Raw genomic sequence first — 7,634 nt, forward strand, 5'->3', positions numbered from 1 at the left:
AATTCATTCTGGAAGCATCATGCACATTATTTTGGGAAATGGCCACTTAGTGTGTGCTCAGGCAGTCAGCAAAAGCATTTCTGAGACCTTCATGTGACTCCTTAAACACCGGGTCTGGCTTAACATAAAGGAGTCCTTTTTAGACAAAGCAGGTGTGTGTTGTGGAGAAAGCACTGGCCTGGGAGCTTGGACAGCAGAGTTTGACTGCAGCTCTGAGTTTTGTGAAGTTATGGCATCTCAGACGAGACATTTCACCTCCAAGGAACCTTCCTGAGCATTTCCACAGCATGCTTTACTTACACTAACCATTCAACCCTCACCACCAATGCAGTACTTTGCTTGCTAAGGGCACTCTTCAGATGGAGAAACTGAGGCACAGAGCTGAATGCACCCAAGCACACAAGCTCTTAAGTGGAAATGCCAAAATGTGAACCCAGATGGCTGGGTCCATGCTACTACTCTGAGATACTGAACTGCACTTACCACACTGACAAGCATAGCTCTGAGCCATGGGCTCAACAAAAACCATGCAGGATCTTTCCAAGGCCTGTGTATATATCTGAACTGCATGAGTCTACAGAGATCCCAAGTACTGTCTACGATTATGAGGTGGCCTCAGTGGTCACATGGAGGGCAGACTTGGGCCTAGACCTTAGTGTGAAAAGCACACAGAAGGTCCAAACTGTCTGTCCAGCTCACAGATTTTGAGACTGGGAGGCACAACATTGAAAAACCTGGTAAATCTCTCTCAGTGTTGGGTCACTTCTCAGCGGCTGGCCCCAAATGGGAATCAAGAGATAGTTTAGTGCTCTTGGATTGCATGATCCCCCTGAGCCCCAGAAAGCCTCCAGTGCTGGCAATGACACACCCAAGCAACAAGGACAAATAAGAACTCAAAGTAACATTTGGTTACTAACCCAGGGTCCACTCTTCTTCCTGCACCTCTCTTATAGAACTGGGGTAGAGGGCGTCGGGGGTAACCCAGGCCTCCCACTGTAAAGGACCATCCCATTAGTGGATGACTACTGCTAGCATGGAGAGCCACCGACTCAGTGAACACATACATGAGACACACACTGGACGGAAAAATACCATGAGATTAATGAAGTTACTTTTATTTATTTCATATTTTTAAATTTTTGGACTATCTTCTGTCTTTAGGGTGTCTTTATTTTTCATTATTATTATTATTTTTAATGGAAGTTGTTGAGTTGACACACCATATTCCATTCATTTCAGGTGTACCTTTGCCTTCCATGGCAAAGCCAGGACTCTGTTGCTCCCTTCTTTGCTGCTTCTCTTCTCTGCATCTCCTTCCATGAAGAAGGGGGCTCTCCAATATCCAACTGCAGGTTTTTCTTTTTTTTAATTTAAATTCAAATTAGGCAACACATACTGTATTATTTTCAGGGGTAGAACTTAGTGGTTCATCTGTTGCGGTAACAGCCAGTTGTCATTCCATCAAGTGCCCTCCTTAAGGCCCATCAAGCAATTACCCCATCCCCCCACTTCAGCAGCCTCAGTGTGTTCTCTAGATATATGGGAATATTACTCAACTGTTGAAGGACTCAAAACTTGTCATTGGCAAGTGCATGTTGTTAAACCAACCATATCCCTCACCACCCCCCCTTCAGCAGCCCTCAGTTAGTATTAAAGATACACTGTAAATTACTCAACCATCAGAAGGAATCAAATCTTGACATTGGCAACTGCATGTTGTTTAACCAACCACATCCATCTCCACTGTTCTGTCGTTCAAGTCAAGCAGAGCTGAGTCATTCATGAGATAGAGCACCGAGGGTGGGAAGATACTCTGTGTCCTCTAGTCAGTCTCCCATTTGGATGGCCAGTTGGAGGAGATTCATCCTGGCAGAACAAATAGAGAGACTTCACTATGGGCAGAGGGAGAGGTCGGGCCCCCGCACGACAGCACAGTGTGCAAGCAGGCGACCTATTTGTAGACTAACTGACTCACATCGACAAGGTTGCCTTAAGCTAGAAAGTCAAAGGTCTGTTTCTCCTTCGTTTCCGCATCCTCTTGTTTGCTTTTCCTCACCCACCAAGGAGAATGGCCCAGCAGGAGCTCAGCCTATGCTTCTTAACCAGTCACTCCTGTACAGTCTTGTCCCGTATCCATATCAACAGTGATCACACAGTAATTCCTGAGTAGGACCAACAATGGACTGGCACTCACTCTGTCCTTTTAGTGTGTACCAAGGGTGTGGTGGAGGAACCACAGTTGAAGAAAGCACTGTGGCCCAACACATCCAGGGTAAGCTTGGATGTCTTTGCCTGAGAGAAATGTTTCTTACTTGAGTTTCCTCTTTTTGAAGTGAGTTCAGCTATGACAACATGACAGTGTGGTTTTTAGATGTGAGGTACCATTTTCTTGGGGTGTTGGGAGGGGAGGTTGTAAACTGTGTGTTAGGGGACTTTTTACTCAGAAGTGGTTTTTCTTCCCTGAATTAAGAGTTTTGTAATTGTGCTTCAGGGAATTTGAAAGATCCATCCCACAGGAAAAGCTTATGTCTTTTCCAGGGGTGCAGGCTATGCTTCCTTTCTGGGCCTTTGTCTTTCCTGCTGTCTCTCATTTGGTTTTCAATAGTCACCAAGAGAACTGGTGAGGACACAGTATGCATATGACCTGACACTCAGTGTGTGTTCTTTTCTATAAATGCAGGTGGCCCCAGCACCATGGGAAAGTGGTACATATTCTTTAATAAGTTCCTTGCTGAGGAAAAACTCTAGATGTAAAGGCAGGTGGCGGGATATCCTCACTGTCCTCAGTCTGGAGAGCCAACTGATTCCAGGTTCCTGGTAGGACTGAGGCTTGGGAGTGTGGGGAAAAGCTGACTTCCAGGTGAGAAACTATTTGCATGTGTCTCCAGTCCTAGGAAACCAATGCATTCCCCCTGGGTGGTGTGGGTGTGTGTGCCTGAGGCTTGGGGTTATGTGTCTGGTGTCGTGTGATTTGTGAGGCTGTGTGTGTATGTGTGTGTGTGAGAGAGAGAGAGAGAGCAAGAGAAACAGAGACAAAGACAGAGAGAGAGAAGAGAGAAAGATAGAGAGACAGAGAGAGGGAAAGAGAAACGTGTTTCTCCAGGAGATATGTCAGAGAGATACTGCATGATATCACCCTTCTCCAAAGCCATGCTATCACAGTGCACACTTTAGAGCCTTACTGCAGTGGGTGGCCCAGCAGGGACACTTCAGTCCGTGCTTTGAAACCAGCTGGCTCCATACACCCCAGCCTCCTGTCAATATCAAATAATATTTCATGAATATTCTTGAGCAACAAAAGGAATATGCTGACGGGTACTCTGTGTCCTAGATGCCTTGTAGGAAGTCTTCATTGCAATCAGACAAGGCAGCGCTAAAGGCACACCTCTTGCCATGGTGAGCTGGAAGTTCTTTGTCCAAGGAACAGATGTTGCTTCCCTGGTTTCTTTCCAATCCAATTCAGATGAAAATCACAAAATGTACACTTGATTTTATACATATATCTCAAACAATTTTCCTTTTGGGGAGAGCGTTGAGTGGTTGTCTTTTGCAAACCGTTAGCTGATTTGAGAGAACATTTACCTTTGGCGACAACAAACCTGGTTCTAAACGCTGTGGTAGGATCCTGTCCCTCAGTAACACTTTCTTCTGCTTGGATGAAGCATTTTGTAGTCACCGTCCTGAATGGACTGAACAGACATGTCCCCCAGGAAAAACAACTTCCTAAGATATCCAGTTCACTTAATTTGGGGACGTTGGACTCAACCACTGTGTTCCATCTGGGTTCCTAAATTCACTGAGGGAAATAAAGCTCACGCAGACAGACAGTGTGTAGCATGACCTGAGCCTCACAGTGTCCTCTTTTCTGTACCTGCAGGTGACCCCAGCAAGCAGCGAATGCAGTATATATTCTGGAGTCAGCCTCTTCCTGAGACAAAACGCTAGATGGTAATGCAGGTGCGACATCCTTGCAACCCTCAGGGAGGCGAGCAGCCCTGATTGGGTTGTGGGGGTGTGGGGGACAGGAGATTTCCCAGGTGAAAAGTGTGTCCATGTGTCTACAGTCCTAGGAAGCCATTGTATTCCCTGTGTGTGGTATGGGTGTGTGTGCATGAGGCTTGGGGTTGGGGTGTCTTTTGTGGCTCTATGTGGTGTGATTGTGAGTGTGTGATTTTGTGTGGGAGACAGGAAGAGACAGACACAGACAGAGAGATGCAGAGAGGGAGAGGGAGAGATGGAAAGAGTGAGAGAGAGATTTCATATTTCTCCAGAAGGTGTATCCCACTGCCATGGCACAGTTCCCATTGTCCACATTCTCAAAAAAAAAGAAAGAACAAAAGAAACTAAGAAAGAAAGAAAAAAAAAGCAAAGAAACGAAAAGAGGAGCTAAAGAAATCTCGTCACAGGCACTCATTATAGCCCTATTACCGCGGGAGTCCCAGCGGTGGCGTTCAGCCCATGCCTGGGAACCAAATGCCTCCATATGCTATAACTCCATTCATAGTGAGCAATACTCCCCGAGGCATTCTTTTTTTTTTTAATATTTTATTTATTTGAGATGGAGAGAGTGAGAGCACAAACAGGTGAGAGTGTCAGAAGGAGAGAGAAAAGCAGAGCCTCGCTGAGCAGGGAGCCCCATGCGGGACTTGATCCCAGGACCCTGTGGGCCTGACTTGAGCTGAAGGCAGATGGTCTACTGACTGAGCCACCTATGCACTGGTCCCCGCATCATTCATGAGCAGCACCACCAATAAGCTGACAGGTACTCTGTCCTTCTAGATGTGACTGATGATGGCGCTGTCTGGTCGTGGCTTTTTCAGAGTGTTACAGAGGAGGAGGGCCTGCCTCTTGCCAAGGTGAGCTCGCCTGTCTATCCCCGAGGAACAAATATTGCTTTCTGGGTTTCTTTCCAATCAAATTCAGATGAAATTCAGACAGTATACTCTGTTTTGGCGAATTGACCATAATACTAAAATAAAAATCATTTTCCTAATGGCAACTGCTTGTATAAGGAAATGAAATTATTTTTATATACAGATTTTATGTAAAGAGCTCTATATACTTTTGAGATTATACATATGTAATTTCCTTGGTGGGGAGAGCGTTGAGTGGTTGTCTCTTGCCAACCGTTAGCTGATTCGAGAGGACATTTAAAATTGGAGACACCAAACCTGGTTCTAAACGCTGTGGTAGGATCCTGTGCCTCAGTAACACTTTCTCCAGCTTGGATGAAGCATTTTGTAGTCACCATCCTGAATGGACTGGACAGATATGTCCCCCAGGAAAAACAACTTACTAAGGCATCCAGTTCACTTAATTTGGGGTCATTGGACCCAATCACTGTGTTCCATCTGGGTTCCTAAAGTCATTGAGGGAAATAAAGCTCATGCAGATGGACAGAGTATAGCATGACCTGAGCCACAGTGTCCTCTTTTCTGTACCTGCAGGTGACCCCAGCAAGCAGCGAATGCGGTATGTATTCTGGAATCAGCCACTTCCTGAGACAAAACTCTAGATGGTAATGCAGGTGGGGCATCCTTGCAATCCTCAGTCTGAGGAGCCGCCCTGATTGGATTGTGGGGGTGGGTGGGGGACCAGAAATTTCCAAGGTGAAAAAGTGTGTCCATGTGTCTACAGGCCTAGGAAGCCATTGTATTCCCTGTGTGTGGTGTGTGTGTGTGTGTGTAGCTTGGGGGTTAGTTGTCTTTTGTAGTGTGATTGTGAGTGTGTGTGTGAGAGAGAGAGAGAGGGACAAAGACAGAAAGACAGAGACACAGAGACAGAGAGACAAAGACAGAGGCAGAGAGAGATGATCGAGAAAGATAGAGGGAGAGAGGAGAAACGTGTTTCTCCAGGAGATATGTCAGATACTGCATGATATCACCCTTCTCCAAAGCCATGTCATCACACTGCACACTTAAGAGCCTTACTGCAGTGGGTGGCCCAGCAGGGGCACTTCAGTCCGTGCTTCGAAACCAGCTGGCTCCATGCACCACAGCCTCGTGTCCATATAAAGCAATATTCCATGAATATTCTTGAGCAACAAGAGGAATGTGCTGACGGGTACTCTGTGTCTTAGATGCCTTGGAGGAAGTCTTCATTGCCATCAGACAAGACAGTGCTAAAGGCATACCTCTTGCCATGGTGAGCTGGAAGTTCTTTGTCTGCAGAACAGATGTTGCTTTCTTGGTTTCTTTCCAATCAAATTCAGATGAAAATCAGACAATATATATTTGAGATAATACATATATCTCATGCAATTTTTTGGGGGGGAGCATTGAGTGGTTGTCTCTGCCAACCGTTAGCTGATTCGAGAGGACATTTACCATTGGCGACACCAAATCTGGTTCTAAATGCTGTGGTAGGATCCTGTCCCTCAGTAACATTTTCTCCTGCTTCGATGAAGCATTTTGTAGTCACTGTCCTGAATGGACTGAACAGACATGTCTTCCAGGAAAAACAACTTCCTAAAGCGTCCAGTTCACTTACTTTGGGGCCGTTGGACTCAACCACTGTGTTCCATCTGGGCTCCTAAAGTCACTGAGGGAAATAAAGCTCACACAGACAGACAGTGTGTAGCATGACCTGAGCCTCACAGTGTCCTCTTTTCTGTACCTGCAGGTGACCCCGGCAACAAGCAAAAGTGGTACATATTCTGGAGTCAGCCTCTTCCTGAGACAAAACGCTAGATGGTAATGCAGGTGCGACATCCTTGCAACCCTCAGGCAGGCGAGCTGCCCTGATTGGGTTTTGGGGGTGTGGGGGACAGGAGATTTCCCAGGTGAAAGTGTGTCCATGTGTCTACAGTCCTAGGAAGCCATTGTATTCCCTGTGTGTGGTGTGTGTGTGTGTGCATGAAGCTTAGGGTTGGGGTGTCTTTTGTGGCTCTATTTGGTGTGATTGTGAGTGTGTGATTTTGTGTGGGAGACAGGGAGAGACAGACACAGACAGAGAGAGGCAGAGAGGGAGAGGGAGAGATGGAAAGAGTGAGAGAGAGATTGCATATTTCTCCAGGAGGTGTATCCCACTGCCACGGCACAATTCCCATTGTCCACATTCTCAAAAAACTGAAAGAAAGAAAGAACGAAAGAAACTATGAAAGAAAAGAAAAAAAAGCAAAGAAATGAGAAGACGAGATAAAGAAATCTCATCACAGGGCACACATTATAGCCCTATTACCGCGGGAGGCCAAGTGGTGGCGTTCAGCCCATGCCTGGGAACGAACTGCCTCCATATGCTCTAACCCGATTCATAGGGAGCAGTACTCCCCGAGTCATTCTTCTGCAGAGGTGAGGTGAGAGGCATCCTGGAGCACATTTCTCTCTTCTCCTCACCACATCCCTTATACTGGGACCAGAGCAAGACCTGCACTTGACCCTATGGGAGAGAGGCCTATATGCAGCTGCCTGGAGACCCTCCCTGGCTGTTGGGAGTTCTTGAGGCCTGTGTGAAGGCTGCCGGGCTGGTTGCACACACTGACTCTCACGGTCCCTCTGAGATGGTCTCCTGGGACTGACTGGGCCCAGGACAGAGGCTCTGGTAAGCGGGTCCAGGGTCTTTGCTCCTGTCACAGCCCACTGACAGCGATGGGCCTCATCCCCACATCATGGTCACGGCCCACCCTTGGACCTTCC

At 46.8% G+C, this 7,634-nt stretch overlaps 1 long non-coding RNA gene across 1 annotated transcript; it reads left to right on the forward strand.

The window, feature by feature from the left end:
- The first annotated feature begins 4,793 nt into the window (after positions 1-4,793).
- LOC117799232 lies at positions 4,794-6,677 on the forward strand. The gene is made up of 3 exons (XR_004622953.1): positions 4,794-4,856; positions 5,448-5,472; positions 6,622-6,677. It is a non-coding gene; the product is annotated as an uncharacterized LOC117799232 (long non-coding RNA).
- Positions 6,678-7,634: the final 957 nt, after the last annotated feature.

Source organism: Ailuropoda melanoleuca, unplaced genomic scaffold (genome assembly GCF_002007445.2).
Source record: "Ailuropoda melanoleuca isolate Jingjing unplaced genomic scaffold, ASM200744v2 unplaced-scaffold4548, whole genome shotgun sequence".
Lineage (NCBI taxonomy): Eukaryota > Metazoa > Chordata > Mammalia > Carnivora > Ursidae > Ailuropoda > Ailuropoda melanoleuca.